The sequence below is a fragment of the Monodelphis domestica genome, chromosome 1 (assembly GCF_027887165.1).
Source record: "Monodelphis domestica isolate mMonDom1 chromosome 1, mMonDom1.pri, whole genome shotgun sequence".
Taxonomy (NCBI): domain Eukaryota; kingdom Metazoa; phylum Chordata; class Mammalia; order Didelphimorphia; family Didelphidae; genus Monodelphis; species Monodelphis domestica.
The window spans coordinates 100,484,850-100,506,589 of record NC_077227.1 but is presented as its reverse complement, the minus strand read 5'-3'; the positions used below and the strand labels follow the sequence as shown (position 1 = coordinate 100,506,589).

The window sequence follows — 21,740 nt, the reverse complement described above, 5'->3', positions numbered from 1 at the left end:
AAGCCTGAAAGGAAGGTGATGAAGGAATACATCATGGGATGCTTAAAACTATTATTTATCTCAAGTTGAATCCATATAGAGCAAAGGACTTTGCAAGAAGAGGATTTTTTAGAAAATAGATTAGGTGAGATTCAAAATGACTAATAATTGGAGAAACATGAATTAAATATAAATGAAAACAACAAGGTTCCAAGTCTACCATTGGCAAAGATGACAAAAAAAGGAAAGATAACATTTGCTGGAGGGACTGTGGAAAGACAGGTATACTGGTGCACTGTTGAAGGAGCTATGACTTGGTCCAGCCTCTCTAAAAAGCAATTGCAAACTATGCTGCCAAAGTCACTAAATTGTATATAACAACAATGCAATGATACCATGGCTAGACCTAAACCCCAATGAAATTAAAGAAAGAGGGAAAAATCCTATCTTTACAATGATGTTTACAGTAGTTCTTTTTAAAGAAGTTGAGACTGAGTGGGCATCCATCACTTGGGAAATAGCTAAATAAATTTTGTTGTTGTTCAGTTCTTGTTATGTCTGACTCTTTGTGGCCCTATGTCTATAGCATGCCAATCGTGTCCATGTTTTTTTAACCCATCTTCTGTCTTAGTATCAATTCTAAGCAAAAGAGAGACAAGGGCTAAGCAATTGCCTAGGGTCACACAGTTAGGAAGTGTCTGAGGTCACATTTGAACTCAGCTTCTTTCAACTCCAAATTCTTTTTACTGTGCTATCCAGCTGCCCCTTCCTTGGATTTTTCTTAACAGAGGTACTGGAATGATTTGCATTTCCTTCTCTAGTGCATTAAGGCAAACAGATTAAGTGACTTGCTTTCACTCCAGGCCCAGTGCTTTACCCATTGAATCAGCTAGTTACCTCTAATAGGGCATATGAATATAATAGAATTGTGCCATAAGAAATGGTGAAAGGGATAATTTTAAGGAAATGAAGATTTGTATGAATTGATATAGAGTGAAGTGAATAAATCTAGGGAAATACTTTATATAGTAAGAAAAACAATTTTGAAAGACTTAAAATCTCTGAGCAAAGCAATGACAATCTATCATTTCAGAGAATTGATAATGACATATACTTCTCATTTGCTGACAGAGTACAAATGGTCTCAAAATAAGGGATGAAACTCTTTTTGGACAAAACCACTTCATATTTATGTTGCTTGATTACACATATTTATTAAAACGATTGTGCTTTTCTCTTTTTAAAAGTGGGGAGGGCACAGGATGTTTGTGTGTCAAAAAGGAAAAAACATAAAAAAACAGCAATGAAGCATTTTTATAAATGCAAAGGATGAAAGAGAAGGAAATTCAGAGATGCAGGACAGCTCTAAAAATAATGCTGAATTTATTATATACTTTTTAATAGCAAGCTTTATGTAATAGAAATTCATAGTTCATGAATATTTTTTCTGTTCTACTTTGTATATAGAAACTTTCTTGGTTCTGTTTCTAGCTATTTTATGTTAGAATAAAAAAAATTTAAAGCATGAATAATCATGACAGTTCTTGTACTGTTGTTTTATGAAGTCTCTCTAACCTTCCCAATTTCCTGAGACAGTTCACTTTTCCCTCCAGAGTTAGCTAGCTAGCTCACTGAGCCTAGTCAGGAAGACCTGAATTCAAAGATGACCTCATACACTTATTAGCTGTGTGACCCTGGGTAAGTTACTTAATCTTTGCCTCAATTTCCTTAACTGTAAAACTGGAAGGAGATTAATAATATCTACCTCCCAGGGAGTTGTCAGGATCAAATGAGAAGATATTTATAAAGCACTTAACCCAGCACCTAGTGATTAATAAATGCTAGGTTCCTTCCATTATCAACTCTTACGGATTTTATTGCTTGAACATTTTGTCATTTCATCATGTACTATCTCACATTGCCATATATATTGCATGTATTTGGAGTCTTAGTTCAGTATTTCATCCTGCTGTAGACATAACACTGTTCTAGGAGATTCTAAGCACTAGAAGGCCTTAATATGCAGGAAAACATTCATTTATAGACTTCTGGCTGGCCAGAGGATCTACTTAGGTAAGTCTGGAGGAACACAAAACCAAAATATTGGGTTCAAGGTAATTTTTTTCAGTCATAATTACTCAGGAGACAATCTTCTAAAGTATAGAAGAGTTATGATTTGCTGGAGGTCTTGAAACCAGTAAGGCAGAGGGCAGGAATTCTTAACATTTTCTTGGTTCATGGACCCCTTTGCCAGTCTGATGAAGTCCATGGGGTAGGTACTTCTCAGAAGGATTTCAAAGGAAACCAAATATGTTGAAATAAAGTTATCAAAATAGTAAATAAAAAGTTATCAGATATGAGTTTAAGAACTCCTAGTATGATAAAAAGATCACTGGGTGTGGAGGAGTTAAGCCCTGCCTTCAACAACTTGCTGAATGCCCTTGGACAAGTTATAACCTCTTATAATTCAATTACTTCATTTAAAAACAGTGACATCTGCTTTATAGAGTTATTGCGAGGACCAAATGAATAAGAATGCTCTAACCTACTTACCCCACCTTTTTTCAAGCCAAACATAGGATTTTATATTCAATTATTAAAGCAATGATAGAACCACTGGTGTTTAATAATGAGAGAGAAAGTGAGAGAAAGAGAAAGAGAGAGAGACACACACACACACACACACAGAGAAAGGGGGGGGAGAGAGGGGAGAGAGAGAGGGGAGAGAGAGAGAGAGAGAGAGAGAGAGAGAGAGAGAGAGAGAGAGAGAGAGAGAGAGAGAGAGAGAGAGAGAGAGAGAGAGAGAGAGAGAGAGAGATTTGTTGAAGTGGGAATTCCTTCCAGTGATACAGATTTCAACTCAGCCACACCTGATTCTTGTTCATATATTTCCACAAAATCTACACAGCCCAAAGTGCTGGTCTTCCTCAAGTTTTCCTGACACTGTGAGAATCCCAGCGGAATATGCAAAGTTTCTGCCTATTATCCCTTGCTCTTACCATGTAACTCCCATTTTATTGATCACAATTTTTTTTGTTGTTGTTGCCTTACACCATTTGTATAGCAGCCACCACCAACAAATGCAGACTATTCTTCTCAAGTTGACTTCCTGGAACCAACAAGCTTTATGGAAATGGGATGATCTTCATCTAGTTGCTTCCTTGGAGTTAACTTTAAAACCTTACACTTCATTTCCTAGAATGCTCCCACCTCTGGTGAGGCCAGAATATAATGTGTGTAAAGTGGCATAGCATTAAAGGAGGAATGCAAAAGCAGTCCTCAAGAGGTCTACAATCTAGTTGATCAATTCAACAAACCTTTATTATGCAAAAAAATATACAAAGCAGTGTCCTAGGCATGAATGAAAACCAAAATGAAACAAAGCAAGAGTAATTTCTTAAATCAAAGACTCATCTCCTAAATTATAGGTTTTATACATCTGTTCAATATATCAGATTTCTTTCTTTTTCTTTTCTTAAAAAAAATTCCCTATCTTCTGTCTTAGTATTCATTCTAGGACAAAAGAATGGTGAAGGTTAGGCAATTGGGGTTAAGTGACTTGCCCAGGGTTACACAGATAAGAAGTCTGTGGCCAGATTTGAAATCAGGTGTCCCCCCTCCTCCAGGTCTGGCTTCTCTAACCATTGTGTTACCTAGCTGCCCTAACCCCCATACCCATACATCAGTTACAGACAAAAACAAAACAAAAACAAAATCCTTTCCAAAAAAATAACCTTTTTTATGAAGTAGACCTCAAATATTTTACTTCACTTTAAAGTCAGTAATACTACTTGCACCTAGAACAAATTTAGAGAAACAAAATCATATCATATACCAGGGAGGATAGGTTGTTTTAATCTGAGAAGAAAAATGCTTTTTGGTTTTTCTTTTTTACAGTTTCCACTAGATGGCAACAAAGGCTTAGATGTTAAGTCAGTGAAATTTTATCACTGGAAGATTTTTCTGGTCAATGATTAGTAACCATATCTTGGAACCATAAAATTATTCAAGCTGAAAGGGGCCTTAGAGATCATATTTCCAGTGCTTTTATTTTAAACATGAGGAAATGATAGTTTCTGAAAGGAAAAAATGACTTTCCTTTTTCATACAGGTCATTAAGAAGCGAAGGTAAAACTGGAATTTAGGTTCTCTGATTCCAGATGGGTTTGCTGCTACCCAATAGTATCCTGAAGTTTCATAGAGTTATTGACTCATAGATTTAGAGTTGCATATAGTGGCAGAGGTATCTAGTCAACTTCTTCATTTTGTAGATGAGGAGCTAAAGTTCAAAAAGGTCACCTCAATAGCAAAAAGGTAGGATTTGAACTCAGATCCTCTGATTATAAACCTGGACATTTTTTCACTGATGTTATTTCCCCTCTCAAATGGAACCACTGAATTTTTGTGCTGGAAGATGCTCTAGAGACTATTAAGTTATCTCAAAGTCTATGAATCCTGTGAAGGCAGGGCTCATGTTTTAGTGTCCCCGGTACCTGGCAACACAACCCAGCACCCTGCAAAGGATAAGATTTTTAGTAATATTTGTTTTCTTTTTTATTAAAAAACTTATTATTATTATTAATATTATAACAATTCTAATAAATTCAGTAAATAAAATTATATTAAAATAAAATATTTTATTTTCCCAATTACATGTAATAATAATTTTCAATGTACATTTTCCAAAATTATAAGATCTAAACTGTCTCTCTCCTTTCCTTCCCTCTCTCCACTTAGGGATGATAAATAATTTGATCTGGGCCATACATTTATTATCATGCAAAACACCCCTCCATATATGTTGTATTTTAAGAATATTTGTTAGACGTTTATACAGGTGAAGAAGATAAGTCAGAGATTGTCACTTTATCAATGTCACACAGTTAATCAGTGACAGAAGTAGAACTAGAAAAGACATCTCTTGACTTCTTGATATCCAATTTGTTGTCAAGTCTTGTTTCTACCTTCAGGAAACCTCTTGTCCTTTCTCCATTTATACAGCCACCACCTTGCAGGCTCCTCATCTTAAGTCTAGACTATTGCAATAGTCTTTTCTAGCTATAAGACTCTTCCCCATATCAGTCTAGCCTCCACTCAGCTGCCAAAGTGATCTTTTGAAGACTCAAATAAGACTATATTCCTTTTATTCAATAAACCCACATACTGTTCCCTATTACCAGTAGGATCAAATATCTAAGACTCTGTTTGGTTTTTAAAGCCATTTATGACCTGTCCCCTTCCTACAAACTCTACAACTCAGCCGCACTTAAATACAGCACTCCAGCTCCAACCCTGTGCCTTTCCCCTCACTGTTACCCATATTTCCTCTTGTCCCCTCTCCATCCCCTCTCCATCCCTGTAATGTTGTCTCTTCTCACCTCAGCCTCCTGGCTTTCTTCCTGTGCCCAGCACTTAGCATAGTGACTGGCACATAGTAAACACGTAATAAATGGCTTGTTGATTTCACTAGAGGCTAGACAGCACATTCATTTTATTTTTTCCGTGTTAGCCTTTGCTTTACTGGGAAAGTGTTGGTCAGTGGACTAGTAGTCTAAATCATCTTCATAATTCAAAACCTAACCCCAACAGATTTTTTTATAAAAAATCCCCTAAAGTTTCTAGATCCTCAAAAATATTCAGTAAGAGTAGGGGGGAATCGAGCCTAAAAACAGTGTTCTAGAGCTTGTGTCTTTTTTTCTTTAATGGGATAAGCATAAAAAAAAAAGGAGAATAGAAAAAAACCCTCTTAGAAGTGCTAGAACTGGATGACATCTTAAGTCACCAAGTCTTATACAACCTTTCTTTAATAGATAAGGGAACTAAACTCTAGAGAGATTAAGTGATTTGCTAAAATTAATCGTGGAGATGAAGCTAAAACCCAAGTCTTCTGTCTCTAAGGTCAAATCTCGTTTTGTGACACTATGGAAATGCATCAGCAAACTTTGTCCTGGTATTAATAACAACAACCACAACCACCACTACCAATAATATAAAAGATTCATAAAAGGCTTTGAGGTTTGAAAAGTACTTTGCGCACATGCACGCACACACACACACACACATCCTTATAATAACTCTGGGATCAACTGATATTATCCTCTTTAATTTCTCTGACTGGCCTAATTTGAGGGGAAAAAAACAAGATAAATTAGCATTTAAATAATTAGAAGAGATCTCTTTAGTTCAAGCACCACAAACTAAATACAGGAAAACAAAAATCTGACCAAATAATAATCAATAGTCATCACTCATAAGTCACTAGTTCTCTGAAAACCTATATGAGCTCCACAAAAATGCATATAATCTTAAATATAAATTATAATTTATAACCTATAAATCTTAAAAGCATATAATCACATATATCAGAAAAAAAGACTGCTTTTTAGCAATTTTGACACTAGGAAAAGATATTGTGTATAAACATAATGTTTGTGTTCAATCAATCAATCAATAACTTTCAGTGTTTCCTGTAGATTAGGCTATGGGAAAAAAATGATATAGTCTCTACCTTCAAAAAGCTTAAATTCTACCAGTAGAGACAACATGTACAAATCCCATATATTCAAAATGAACACAAAGTAATTTTTCTGTGTGGTGTGTTTGTGTATTTGGGGTGGCACTGACATTTGAGACAATCAGAAAAAATTTCATGTAGAAGTAATTGCTTGAGTTAATCTTAGAGGAAAACTGATCTATTCACATAAATAGAAAAAATAAGGAAACATTTGAAATTTACCTCTGCTTTCACATTTTAAAAGTTACTTCTGTCTTCTTGTTTTTAGTTATGAAAAAATTTATTTCTGCATAAATGAATATTTTTATAAATAAAAATCTGTGAATGTGCACTTGCATTTTGTTAGAGTACAGATAAACAGAATATGGAATGTATGTAATTAGTCCACCAAATCTCTACAATAACTTTGTTTTGCTATATGAGTCCTGGAAGACATATACACTTGGCAAAATATTTTTTCTTTATAGCTATAAACCTTGTATCAGCACAATTTTTGAATAATCAACATTGTAAATGACTATACAGGCAAAGAAGAGGTATATGGTGGGCACAAGTAAGCAGCATCATTTTCTTAGAGATGACATATGCTCAAGAAATAGAGTAAGGATATATTATTAAGGAAATATAATCATGGGAAAAAGGTAAATTGTTCAAAACCTATACAAAAGTATGCAATTAAGCCATTTATGTTAATGGCAAAGTAATATCTTATTCTATATTTGGTTCCATGTTTAAAAATGCTTTTGTCCCACCAGAGCATAGAGGTTTCTGATATGATATTTTGGATTGGGCCATGAACATCTGGGCTTTGGAAAATTATTTAATATTTAGGAAAACAAGAGAATTTTAGGGAAGACATTTATGATCAGCTTTATATGTGTTTCAGATAAGGTCCTGTTGGCCCAGGAACCCATAATCTCCTAAAAACTAAGGCATCTGGGGGCTATTTAGATACACTATAGAATCAAGATCATGCAGAGCTAAGTGATCCAATAAACATTTATTAATTATCTATTGAGTACAATGTACTCTGCATAAGGCTTGAGGGGCACCAAGATTTAGTCTCTGCCCTCAAGGAACTTATGATCTATTAGGTAAAGATCAAAAAAAGGTATACACATAAAATTGATAGAAATTTAACTATATGATGTACATAAGAAAAAATGCTGTAAGATTAGAAGAGAGAGAATTCATTTCTGCCTGAAGGGAATAAAATGAGATGGTCTATGAAACACATCCTAACTGAAAAGCTGTATAGGCTTTTATCCAAACCATTTAGTATGGGGACAAGAAAGCAAACCCATAAAGTAGGTGCCAATTTGCTGTCGACCTCTTTCCTTTTCACATTCATGAATGCTCAGTGTTGCCAGGACTATCTTTGGCCTATAAATAGAAATGTATGAATTGACACAATGTTGACCAGCTGGAGCACATTCAACATATTTTTCTACTTAAATGAGCTGTTTCAAGTGAGGCCACAATGGGTCGTTTTTTAGAAGGTATCATTAGCAGGTAACATGGACATGAGGTTAAATGTAAGAAAGCCGAAGGCTGAGGTTGGCTTTGGGTCAATGAAATGTGAAACGGCATCTCTGTCCAGCTAGGTTCATTTTGATGACTGGATACAGAGTATTCTCCAATCTCTGGAACTCTCCATTTCCATTAGCCAAAAAGCAATAATAGAACTGCCTCTCCCGAAGGTTTTCAAGGACATTCGAAAGGGTGTGATGTTTTTTCCCCAGCGCATGACACAGGTAATTTTCAGGACTGTAACTTGGTTACAGTCCAGTCTTCCCCAGAAAGAACTGAAAGTAACCTGTTCAAAAAGGTAATGGATAGAGGGCTAAGATTTATAATGAAGTGAGTTCTCCCAGAACCAAGCTGTCCAGTTACCATCGTGCCTATTGTTAGGTGAGTTAATCACATTCTTGGCTTAAATATTGAAGTGTAAAAATTTTAAGCCAATTCTGTCTCTCCCAAACTGTGCTAGATGAGGTGCTATTGTTGAGTTTATAAAGTAATATTGCCTGTCAAATATGCTTTCATCATCCATAAGAGCAACAAGGCAGAATTGGAGCAGCCTTCTGCCTTGTTTATCAGCAGCTATAAAGAATTTCAATTATCCAGCGGTTAGAGATGACTACATGTCTGCCTTCCCTTTTCTTTTTTTGGTTAAACTTGAGTTGCCTTCATTTCTTCTGGCTGTCTTTCCACCAAATATCATCATCTCTCAAAATATCAAATACCTGTTTCAGAAATAAGAGACCTTTAAGGTCAGTGAGTAAATATAACAAATGCCAAAGGTTTGCAAGCAAATTAATATAGTTAACCTTTGAGATGCCTCACAAGTACAACATATATTATTACCAGATCCTCACCAGATGAAAAAAAGAGGATAGCCAATCTCTTGTCTCCCTTCAGTATATCAAACAGCAAGCAGGGTACTAGATGTTATGGATGACAGAGAAATGGAAGATGTTTCTAGTCTTTGGTAGCTACAGAACTGTATCAAAACAATATTACAGTTCTGGTTGTTTATCTTATGGTGAGTTGTAAATATGTGTATTAAACAATCTTTTTCCCACCAGTAGGATCTTAAGGTTCTCAGGACAAGCAAGCAGCATGGCAAAGTGGAAAAAATGAAAAGTATGGATTTGTAATTGCATTTGAATCCCACCTCAATCACTTACTCTTTGTGTAAACTTGGACAAACTGCTTAAATTGTCTGGGGCTCATTGTCCTCCTCTGTAAAGGGAAGCAGTTAAACTTGATGACTTTTTATATCCCTTCCTAAATCTATGACTGTATAGTAATATGGCACATGGTACCTACTAGCATGGACTTCTGCACTGTACTAATATGTGAACCACCTAGTCATTCTCTTGGCTAATTTTTTTTGCTATAACCTGATCTTGCACCAGTAGGTCTGGGTTCCATGTGGTTGGTCCAAAAGGAACAACACCAAGCAGTCACATTCAAACCTGGGGTAAACTTCATTGTGGGGAAGATATATGTCCCCTACTCACAATTTTAGCTTTTGTAGCTCCACCAATATGCTTCTACTTCTATAAAACCATAAAATGAAGATATATTAAAATTTAAATATAGCAATTTGATTAACAAGAAAGCAAAAGCAATAAAAATCAATATTCTACACAGGTACTTGATGGAAAACAAATGGAAGAATAACATATCAAAGTCTGCACATAAACTTGTCTCTCTCATTAAGTGGGGGGGGGAGACAGACATGTAATAAGAGGGAGATGACAGGAAGACACATAAGTGAAGAAGGTCCATATCCTTGTGAGTAATTTATAACTTTGAATTCCAGGCCACGATATCACTGATTTGCCCCTACTCTGATAATGGCTCTCCTGAACTTTATCACTCTTCTGTTAGAAAAATCCTTCTACTCTCAAAATGATGAAGAAATAACAAACTTGTTGAACCGAACCCTTAAAATGTTGAAAAAACAATATACTATTCTATAAACTAGAAGCTCCTTTTAAGCCAGACAATTCCAAAATTGATTAAGGTGGGGACAACTAGATGACTCAATGGATAGTCAGGCCTGGAGATAGAAGGTTCTGGGTATAAATCTGGTCTCAGACACTTTGCTGTGTGATTCCAGGAAAATCATTTAACCATTTAATTCTTTAGCCTTTACCACTCTTATGTCTTGGAAATAATACTTAGTATCGATTCTAGGCCAGAATGTAAGGGTTAAAAAAATAAACATGGTGAGCTGGATATCTCTGGACAAGGCAGACAAGCCCAGATTCACCAGGATTCTGCATCTTGCAATGAGCTGTCAAGAAGCCAATTCTATAGCAAATTAATGGCAAAACCTGTATTTCCCCTTTTCTGCTTTTTTGCTCTCACACCAGAGGGCAGTAGACAGTCAAAAGTACCTTGGAGAGCTTTAATCCTCTAAGTAAAAGGTGCTAAAAGGCAATTTTAGACTTCCAATGAGCATTCAAGCCTTTATTTATCCTATCAGGATCTAGGAGCTGAAGCATTCTTATTAGCTAACTGGCAAATTATTCATTTTTTCACACAATGCTCCTGCTAAGTCTTTTCTTCTGTTTAGTTGCCCTCTCTTGCCCATTCCTGACCTATCTAGCTGGATTCTTCCATTTCAAATGGCTCAAATTAGTGCCTTCTAGCATTCAGTGACTCACTTTTCCCTTATAGAATAAAAACTCATTAAATTCTATTTTCTGTATGTTATAAACCAACATTCCTTATTTAATTATGATAGTCTTCCAAAAAGTCATCTGATTTATTTTGTGAGTTTTAACCTGTTACCTTAGTCAGGACCCTCTAAGAAATACCAAGCCTCCTAAAGCAAGAAAATTAAATTATTCAACCAGGACATCGCCTTGCCATTAGGAATTTTGTATATGAAATGTAATGCTTCGTCCAAGAAATTTCTTAAACTCACAACTCTGTTTCTATTAATAGGAGGCAATGGAAAGGTGGAAAGAAGGTTCAGGGTGGAATCCAATAGAGCTTTAAAGTCCATCTCTCACATTTAACAACTTTGTAATCATGGGTATGTCACTTAGTGTCTCTTAGAGTCCATCTAATTTGTTAAATGGGGACACCACCCGTAATTCCTACCTCACAGAGCTATTGTGAAGACCATAGAGCTGGAAGGGACCATAATAGTCAAGTAGCCGCACCTCCTTGTTTTACAGATGAGGAAAGTAGAGTCCAAAGAGGCTAAGTGATATCCTGGTCTTCAAAGACTTTGGACTTAACCTGGACTATCAGTTCTGTTGGTTCTCAGCATCTCTGTTGAGAAATGAGGAACTATGGGGAGCAGGGAATTATCTTCTGAATCCCTAAAGTACAGCAATAAAAACAGAAACAGCTTGGCAATATATGGGAAAGCCCTGAGTGCTCCTGGGGGGAACCTTTCAGAAAAAGCTAAAGTTACTGAAGCATCCTACAGGCTGATGGCTTTTAACCATGATACTTAAAAGTAGAAAAGACATTCTCCAGCCTAAAGCATGCAGGCTAAAATGCTTGAACAGTCTCATGCCTTACCATGTAGAATTTTTATCCCACCATGGGCAATGAAGCTAGTCTTGCTTTCCTGTTTATATAGCTTCTTTTACCCTAGCTATGCTTTGCAAACTTGATTCCTGAGTCATCTTGGGATGGCTACTGCTATGTGAGATTTTACATATATATGTATATATAATATGAAGAACTTTACAAACCTTAAAACACCATACAAATGCTAGCTATTTATTATTATTACTCTTTCATATTAGAAGCAAATGTTGAGCTATGGGATCTGAATTCTATACCTTACTGGTCCATGCACCATCAATTCATTAATGACTAAATTATGTGACCAGAGAACAGCAATTGTACTGGGTTCTAGTGCTACTGCCTGTGGGGCTACTGGCAGGTGTATCTTAAAAGCAGGGCAAAAGGAAAAAAGGAAATGAAAGAGGAGAGAGGAAAGGAAAGAAAAAAAGTTAAAATAAGCTTGAGTACCCAATAAAAGGAGAATGGGACACCCATAGTGGCAGCAGCAAAATGTCACCCAAACTATGGCATAGTGGAAAGTGTTAGACTTGGAGTAACACGATTTTAGCTCAAATCATATTTTATTAGTTAAGGGATCACAAATAAGTTCCCTAACATCTCAAAACCTCAGTTTCATCATCTGTAAAAATGGGGTTGATAATAAATGTATTACTTATTTGCCAGGGTTGTTCTGAGAAAAGCAATGTGACAGTCTGAAAAGCATTATTGAAAGATGCTACTATTATAGTTATCCTAGGTGCACGCAGGGGTACCCATGCCTTAGATCATCTACATTTCATAAACTAGACCAATATTTTCTTTTTTTTAATTTATTTTTTAATTTTATTTGTTTTAGATTAATATTTTCAAGTGAAGGTCAAGAAATAGACCATTCTTCAACTGCTCAAGGACTACTGCTATATCTAGCCTTGGGAAAGGCATTATATAAAATATACTTTAAAAATTTTCCCAAGTGTATTTGTGCTAAAACCCAAGCTTTAATTTACCCAATCAATGGCAAAGTTTAACCAGGCAAAAGCTTTGTAATAAATCTTTAACTGGACATAAGTCACCCAGGGTAGACTGGCTCTTGCCAAACAGGAAATCATGCAGAGCTCAAAGTCAGCTTCTTGGACTGCAAGCTCATTAGTAAATGCAAATTCCCTTTGCATTATTCCAAATATAGAGAAAATAAAAGAATGCAGTTATGTTTCTATTTTATTGCTTTCATCACCTGACCAATCACACAATTGATATATAATACAAGGTTATTATATAGGCAAATCACACCTTTTCTGACATTTCAATGAAAACTCACTTTTGACTGGAGGAGTTATTTCAAACATTTGCTTGCTTAGAAGCCAAAGTTGACTTGTAAAATTAATATTGTTATAACTACAACCTAGAATTATAGTTTTACTTGCTGTAAGTTAGGAGAAAGTACAGGTCTTCTTTATATAAGAAATATAGTCACTGAAGTTAAAATAAATTGTTGGTTTAGTATAAAAAAATCCTCATCCCTTTCAACTATTAGAACTATTCAAAAGTTGAATGGGTTGCTTCAAGAGGTAATAAATACTGTATCTTTGGAGAACTTAAAGAAATGGTTGTTTGATTTTTGTGGACCACATAGAATAATTTTCTTTTTCAAGTGCACACAGCTCTCAGGTCCTTTCTAATTCTGAGAATCTATCATTGTGCTCAAGATATTTTTAATACAAGGCCTGAATTAGTCTTTTTTTTTTTAAGAAAGAAAAGATGACTTTAAGAGGAAGCTCTATAGTAATAGTATTAGGGGAGGATTATTAATCACATGATATTTTTAAAAATCATCAGTAAAACATTAAAGAAATTAGATGAATAAGGATCAATTATTCATTCAACAAAAACCTTAATTCTACTTGCTTTATTTTTTATTTATATTTTATATAAAATATATATATGTATTTAAAATTTTAACATATAACAATAATATATATAATTTGTTAGACATTATAATAAATATGCTTATCCAAAAGAAACAAAGTATCATATTAGCTATATCCAAAAATCTTTGTCTCATTCTCTCCCCCCCCCCCCCCCACTCCCTATAAGGCACAATGTAAATCCTAAAATCTTATTGACAGGCTGAGACTTAATCTGAACTTTATCTCCCCCCACCCCACCCCCCCAGTTCTTACACAATGCTCTGAACAAAAGGTATTGGGTGAATTAATATAAAAGGAAAGTTAGTATCAAAACCCAAATCTACTAAGTTCCAAACCATTTTTCTTTTGACTACAGCATATAGTCTCCAACATAAGCCACCCAGAAAATATAAATTTAAAGTATAAATCACTCAATAATCAAAGTTCCATTTTTTTCAATGTTAAGGAAAAAGATGTCTGGCACCATATTTTAGGATTAGAGAAGTTTCTTTTTTTCAATATAACTTCTTTAGGCTGAGACCTACTCTGAGCAGAGTCAGCAAATGTGATTTGGCAAGGTAAGTGACTATATTAGAACTGAAATGGATGATATTTTCAATTGCTATGGGAATCAAAAGGAACCTAGTCCTATGATATCTCAAATTCAACTTGTCTCCAAAGAGAATGTATTCTTTCCCCTCTAAACTCTTTTTCCCAAGCTTCCCCATAAAAGTGAGGATACCTGCATCCTCAGTCACTCAGGCTCACAACCTTGATGTTATTCTCCACTCTTCTCTCACTCTCACTCCATTTATCCAATTCTACTTCCACAACAGATCTCCTATCTGTCCCCTTATCTCCATGCAAAAGCTACTCTATTGGTGTAGGCTCTTTGGTTTTACACCTGAACTACTGAAATACTATTTTAATTAGTCTCCCCACCTCCTTTCCAAGCCATTCTCCACGATACTGCCAAAGCGATTTTTCCTAAGGCACAGGTCTGACAACATCAGCACCAACTCAATAAACTCCAGGGGCTCCCTATTGTCTCTAAAATCAAATATTTAAAAATTTGGCTTTTAAAGTCTTCCAATCTGTCCTCTTCCTATTTTCCTGGTCTTCTGATATGTTATTTTCCTCTACATACTGTAAGAGTCAGTGGCCCTGGTGTTGCTATTTATTTCTTGTGTGTACCTTATTTCCTATGTTTTTAGTTGTTGTTTTTTCACCCTTACTTTCTGTCTTTGTAACAACTCTATGACAGAAGGGCTAGGAGGAGACAAAGTAGGGTTAAGTGACTTACCCAGAATCACACACAGCTAGGAAGTGCCAGACTAGATTTAAATCCAGGTCCTTCTAACTCCAAGCTTTGTGCTCTATCCACTGTACTACCTTGTTGTCTGTCCCACTACTTTTTGACTGTTAATTTATGCTTCTGCCACCCTCTGTGGCCCAGGCCTGGAAATCTCTCTCCTCACATTCATCATCTGGTTTCCTTCAAAAATGAATTCGCAGTAGACTTTTTCCTAATCCTTCTTTGCCCTGCCAGGCCTGTCTTCTTACAAGATCACTTTCCATTTATGCTGTATATATTTTGTAATATACAATTATTTGCATGCTAGTTCCTCCTTTAGAATGTGTGCTCCTTGAGGATAGGGAATTAAGCAAAAACTTAGCACTTAGTACAGTACTTGAAACTTGTAAGTAATAGATATTTGTTTACTAATATTGACTGATTTAAAGGATACTGATCCTAATTCTTTCAAAATAAACAGAAAATTGGAGAACATTTGAAAATTTCATTGCTGTCTAAAGTAGCCATTTTAAAGCACTGCTAAATCCAGTTCTCTGCACATAGTGGGCATTAATTGTCTGCTAGAATTTTTTTTAAAAGCAACATTTCTGGCAATGAAAGAGGTGCAGTTATTGGTTTTCTATTGGAAGAGAAAGCACTTGATGGTGACTGACATCTTTATCCAATGTGTCACCTCAATTTAAGAACAGGGAATAATTTGCAGTTTGCAACATTTAACGAACCTCTTTCCACATTAAAGCTTGTGCCAGAACAAACTGGCTTTTAAAGGCCATAACTTAGTCCAGATGCAACACTAGAGTCAAACTTTCTAACATAATTCGGAATTTCTTAACACATCCTGACATTAATCTAAAAAGACTGGTTTTTCCCTAGGGGAAAGAAAGACTTGGCAATAATTAGTTTCTTTACATTGGTGTCTGAGTCATCTCTGCATTGCAGAAAAACCGATTCCCTATCATTGAAGATCTGTGTATTCTGAAACTCACAAAACATCATATAATCACAGCAGTTAGAGTGGGAAAGCACCTTAGAGATATAGTTCACGTGCTTACTTCACAGTGAGATCCTTTCAGGGTAATTTTAGTCAGGGTCCCAGAAGAGAAATTTATGAACTATTTCCAAAGGGAAACCATGCAGAAGATTATGGCGAATAGAATTTTAGGTAAGCATCCAGGTAAATTTTGATTTTGTTTTTATTTTGGAAAAGCAATCACTTTTTTATTATTTAAAGTGATTTTAATTTCTCAGGAGAAAAATACACATCGTGCCAAGGCTGCCTCCCAAACAGCTGCCTTTGAACTGGGAAGAAATCCCTTTAGGTGCAAATGTCTTCTCTACAGACCTAAGGAAAGCATAATTTCCTACTGACACAGCAGCCCTCCATCTGGCATATCCCAAATAACTGCCTGACAGTTATAGACAGCTTGAGAATGACTAGAATGAGTAAAGCTCCAAAGAGTTCATTATTCTCCTATGAGGGCAGTATGATAAGGTAGAGAAAGACACTGGATAAAGTCAGAAGTCCTGGATTCTAGTTCTGACTCTAGCATTAAGTAGCTTCAATCTTGGGGAATATCATGGAAATTCAGGGTTGAAAGGGGGGGCTGGGACTTAGTGGTTCATCTGGCCCAACCTAGAACCTCCAAAAAATCCCCTCTGCCACATACATATCTGTCAAAGGGTCACAAAGCATTTTTTGAGGAACTCCAGGAAAAGGAAATGCATTACTTCCAAAACAGTCCCATATCTAATTATTGGAATATTCTTCTTTTCCTCAAGTTTAAAGCTGTCATAGTAATTTCCACATAATGTAGCTTAGGTCTGCCCTTAGATGATGACTTCTGGGCATCAGTCTCCTAACACAGAATGAGTTCTTTTTCAGCTCTAAAATTCTAAGATCTCTGACTCTGTGGTATCAGAGAAGGCCTTTTTTCTCTGGAATGGTAACGGTTGAGAGGGACTACAACCAAAATTTACTAAATTTGGAATAACAAAATGACTTGTTTATCTGCATCTTGAAAGTCTAGAATTAAAGGGCATTCTTTGGCAAACTCAGTGGAAAAGTATAGGATGGGTAAAAATGCTACTTCATATAATAGGTAATGAGCTTACAGAACCTAATACCTTCAAGAAGAGATGCAAACAGTAAACAAATGGACTAAGGAAAGCTTGATAACAAATTTATGAATGGCAGAACCATGTTTCCTAAGATAGATAGATAGATAGATAGATAGATAGATAGATAGATAGATAGCCTTTAAGGTTGATATCAGAGAAGAAAACCAAATCCTTCCATGACATGTTACCTGAAGCCCTAAGGACAACAGGTGTGACTCACAATAGCAAATTTTATGATTTTCCAAACAAAAGAAAGCCTTGTCCTTTCAAATACTAACTTCTCTCTTTTTCTGGCCCTCCTCCTGGGCCAGAGTCTGGGCTTTGAGTCTTCTGGGCAGAATCAAAGCAAATAAGACTGGGTCAAAGAGACAGGATAACAAGAAGTCTGAATTATCTTTTTAAAGAACAATTAAGTAGTTTTTTTTATTGATTTCTTCAGTTTTTTAACATCTCCAGAATTCCTTCCTCTCCCCAAGGTTTTCTCATATTACAAAGTTTTTTAAAGAGGAAAAAAACTCAATATAAATAATAGATATATTGGAAAAGTTGGAAAAATTATGCACTATATGACACCTGTGGATTTCATGTCCTCTAATACCACTTCATTAGAGTCATGCTTGATCTTTATAATTTTGTTATACTCATTCTTGATTTTTATGTTTTTTCAATTCCCATTGTTATAGTTGTTGTGTATATTGTTTTTTTAGCTTTGCTTATTTCAGCCTGCATCAGTTCATGGGGATCTTTTTCCCTGCTTCCTTGTATTCATCACAGTAATAATTCCATTACATCAATGTTCCACAATTTGGACATTTCCCAAAAAATTAACATTTACTTTGTAGGAGTTCAAATTTTTTCTTCCCCCAACAAAGGTATGAGTTCATGTAGGAAGCAATCTTAAAAGATTTAAAGATAACTTAGCGGCAGTACATTAATTAATCATGTATGCATGAAGCAGCTGAATCACAACTTTCTCCCACACAAGTATTTCTAGGATCCAGTACTCTATGTTTCTGGCCTTCCTCGAATGGCTAAATCAGAGTTAATGGAAATTATGTTCAAGACCATTGCAGACACATTAGTATAGAATAGGGATGGAGAACCCACTCAGGATCTCAGAATTTCAAATTGCCAGAAACTTTAGCAACCTGCTAGTCTAACTCATATCTGAAAAAGAACTTCCTGTACTAGACAAGTGGTCAATTTAGCCTTTGCTTGAAGATCTTCAACAAAGGGAAAATCACTATCTCTAGAGGCCATCCATTCCAGCCCCCCCCTCCTTTTATCACATGGTGGTAATATTTTTATTTTGACCTTACGTTTGTTTGCTTCTTATATTTAAATAACTAATTAACTTCCTCTCTTTATCCCCTATCTCCATTAGAGAAGGCATCATTTTACAAAAAGATATATAAAACTATGTTTTTCATTATATATATATATTTACCAGTTCCTTCTCTGGAGGTAGACATACACAAATCACTCTTCAAACTATTTCTGTATCTGTATATAATGTTCTTTTGGTTCTGCTCATTTTACTCTTCATAATTTCACAGTTCTAATTGTTAGGAAATTTTTGCTTGATTCCAATCTCAAAAGGGATCTCTGAACTCATCAGTGTATATATTCTATCTAATGATGATAATCTAAACTGATCCATGCAATTCTTGCCTGTGTCCTCCCATGTTTGCGTCAGGGGGTTCAGCCAACAAGCTGGAGGCTTTCCTGATCTCTTGACATCATAAGACTATGGCTGCAAGCACATGGACTATCCATGGCTTCTTCTATGCTCTCACCATGTTACCAAGGCATCTTCTTTTTTTAGACCTATGATGATATCCTTTGTTTCTCCTTCGTTCCTTATTTGTCAAGTATTGCAGTTTGCTCACACCTGTATGCCTCCCCATTGTCTTCGGATTGTTACTCATCTTTAATTCTCTGGAAACAGTAATCTTTTTACAACACCACTCTGTAACCACACCAGTAGAATATGTCTATATTATTATAAAATAATCCTTTGTTCCATGATGAAGTTAGGAGACATTAAATAAATTTTGCTATTTTTAAAAGGTAATTTAATTCATTTTCCTCCTGTTTAATTTTGGGCTCAAATTGCAATCCTTTTGTAATACAACATAGAAAGATAGATAGATATGCATAAGCATATATATATATACACAAATAAATACATATTAATACTCTGATACACATTCAAATAAACCTAACTCCACCTGAGAAAGATATAAGAACTCTGTAAGCTGTCTCTCACTGTATGCATGTCCATCCATACTCTGGGCCAGGAATCAACAAACTATGGCACATAGGCCAAGTTGTTTTTGAATAACAAGCAAACTAAAAGAACAGCTTCCTACATTAAAAAACAGCTTTATTAGATTTAAAAACAATTCTTAACTTGTGGATCATACAAAAACAGTCAGTGGCACATTTAGTCCTCAGGCCATTATTTATTAAAGCTAGTTGAGGCAATAGATTCTTTATTCACCCAGTTTTTCCTTTATAAATCATTAAACCAAACTCTTTTGATTAGGATCATACATATATAACTATGGGTCTCATAAGAAGATTCTCCAATATTTCATCAAACCTACATTAGCCTCCTTAGCTTCCATTATTACTAGTTCTGCCCTCTGGAGACAAACAGAACTGGTCTAATTCCTCTTCTATGTGACAGCCCTTAATAAATGTGAAGATAGCTATCAGGTCTCCTCTAAGTTTTCTCTTCTCTGCCATCATAATGGGCTGAAATTTTCAAAAGGAGAACCGAGTTAGATAAGCAGCTTATGGACACTCCTTGTAGGTTATCTTTTAATTCTGCACTGACCTTCTTGGCTTTAACTCTTTTACTCCAGTCCCTAGACATCCACTTCATCTCAAACTCTTGGATTTCAGCAATCTAGAGCAGCCCAGGTTGCTGATTAGATTGGTCTTCATTTTATCTAGCTTAGGTTCCACCCCCACTTTCCCAAGGAGGAGATAGCTTTTCCCCCAACAAAACCTAGCATCAGCACTGCCCTGGCCACTGATATGTGTAGTCTCCATGGTGGACAAAAATAGTATTGTGCAGGTCCTTCAATAAACTAAAGAGTGGAGGAAGCTGATCATGGCATCAAGGAGCTCCAGAAACAACAATATGGCACAATACAATTGTGGTTCAGGTCTCTGTGGACCTGGCTAAAAAGTAAGGCAAAATTTCACACCCCACTGTTTCTTTTTCTGACCATGGAAGGCAAAATCTTGGCTTAAGCTGCAACTGGAATCAATAGCTTTGCCCAGTCTTCTCAACTCTTTCACCAGTCAGGTAGAGGACTTCAAAAATTTTTTGATCCAATGTGAACTGTTCATGCACCTCAAAGTTTGGGATTCTCCATGTCCTAGGTCAAGGTGGACTTTGTTCTTATCCAGCAGGCAAGGCTATCTGAATCAGCTCCAATCTTACATAAAAGGCAACAAGAGAGAGTGGATAAGAGAGGGACATAAAGTCAAGAATGCTTAGTTTCAAATCCCACCTCAGCTACTTACTAGCTGTGTGATGTTGAGCTTAACTTCTCTAGGCTTCAGGTGCCTCATTAGGAAAATAAAGGGGTTGAATTTGAATACCTGAAGAATATCTTTTACTTCTAAATCTATATAAAGGGAATTCCACTGGACAGCATGAAGGGTTCCTCCAGAAGACTTTTAACACCCTCTACTTTAAGAACTAAGATTTCTTTGCTTTTATTTTTTATCATCATGTAAAACACACTTCCATATTGGTCATTGTTGTAAGAGTGACCCCCAAATAAAACCAAAAGTACAGTGAAGTGAAAGATGACTCCAACAGTTCTTTCTTTGAAGGAGGATAGCTTTCCTCATCATAAAGTATTTCAGGATTGTCCCAGATCATTGCATTGCTGAGAATAGCCAAGGTTTCACAGATAATCACTGTCCAACATTGCTGTTATTGTGTACACTGTTCTCCTAGAAGAACTAGAGTTAGAAGAACCTTTAGAGGTCATTAAATATACCCCTTTCATTTACAAATGAGAAATCTGAGGGCCAGAGAAATTAAGTGACTTACCCAAAGTCACAAAGGTAATACAATTGATGGCAGAGCCAGCATCTGAAACTGGGTCACTTGACTCTGGATCCATCCCTTTTCCCCCTCCAACACAATGCCTACTTATGATGAACTTTGGGTGAACATTGCTTTCAGATTTTGCTGGCAATTTTACTTAATTTTGCTTTTGAGAGCCTGTCACCTGATTAGGGAGAATCAATACAGTTCAGGGATTTTCGAGTCCAATAAACTCCCAATGTCAAGTCATAAAAATCCAGGTAGGCAAGGAACACACACTAACTGCCTACATTTTTCCAGGATCCAGAAATGCCTACCCCTCACATCTTGTTCTGTGGGTCAGCAATTTTCAACTTCTGAGATCAAATTATAAGACTCTTTAACTCAAAATAGTGATTAAGTCATAAATTGCTACGTTCAAGCAATGGTTATGTTTAGAGGCCTTTGGAAACATATTTGTTAAACTTTCACTACTTTGGGGACAGCTATTTGGCTCAGTGGATAGAAAGTCAGCCTCGGAGACAAGAATGAGATCCTGAATTCAAATTTAGCCTCAGACACTTCCTGGCTGTGTGACCCTGGGTAAATCACTTGCCTAGCCCTAACTTCTCTTCTGCCTTGGAATTGATACTCAGTATTGATTCTAAAATAGAAGGTAAGTTATTCACATCCAGATAAAGAACTGTGGAAGTAGAAACACAGAAGAAAAACAACTGCTCAATCACATGGGTTGATGGGGACATGATTGGGGATATAGACTTTAAACAATAACCCTAGTGCAAATATTAA

General features: G+C 36.0%; 1 protein-coding gene across 34 annotated transcripts in view; it reads right to left on the bottom strand.

The window, feature by feature from the left end:
- Positions 1-21,740, bottom strand: part of ABLIM1 (actin binding LIM protein 1) — a 400,442-nt gene that overhangs the window by 124,130 nt on the left and 254,572 nt on the right. The gene's annotated exons all lie outside the window — the stretch shown is intronic.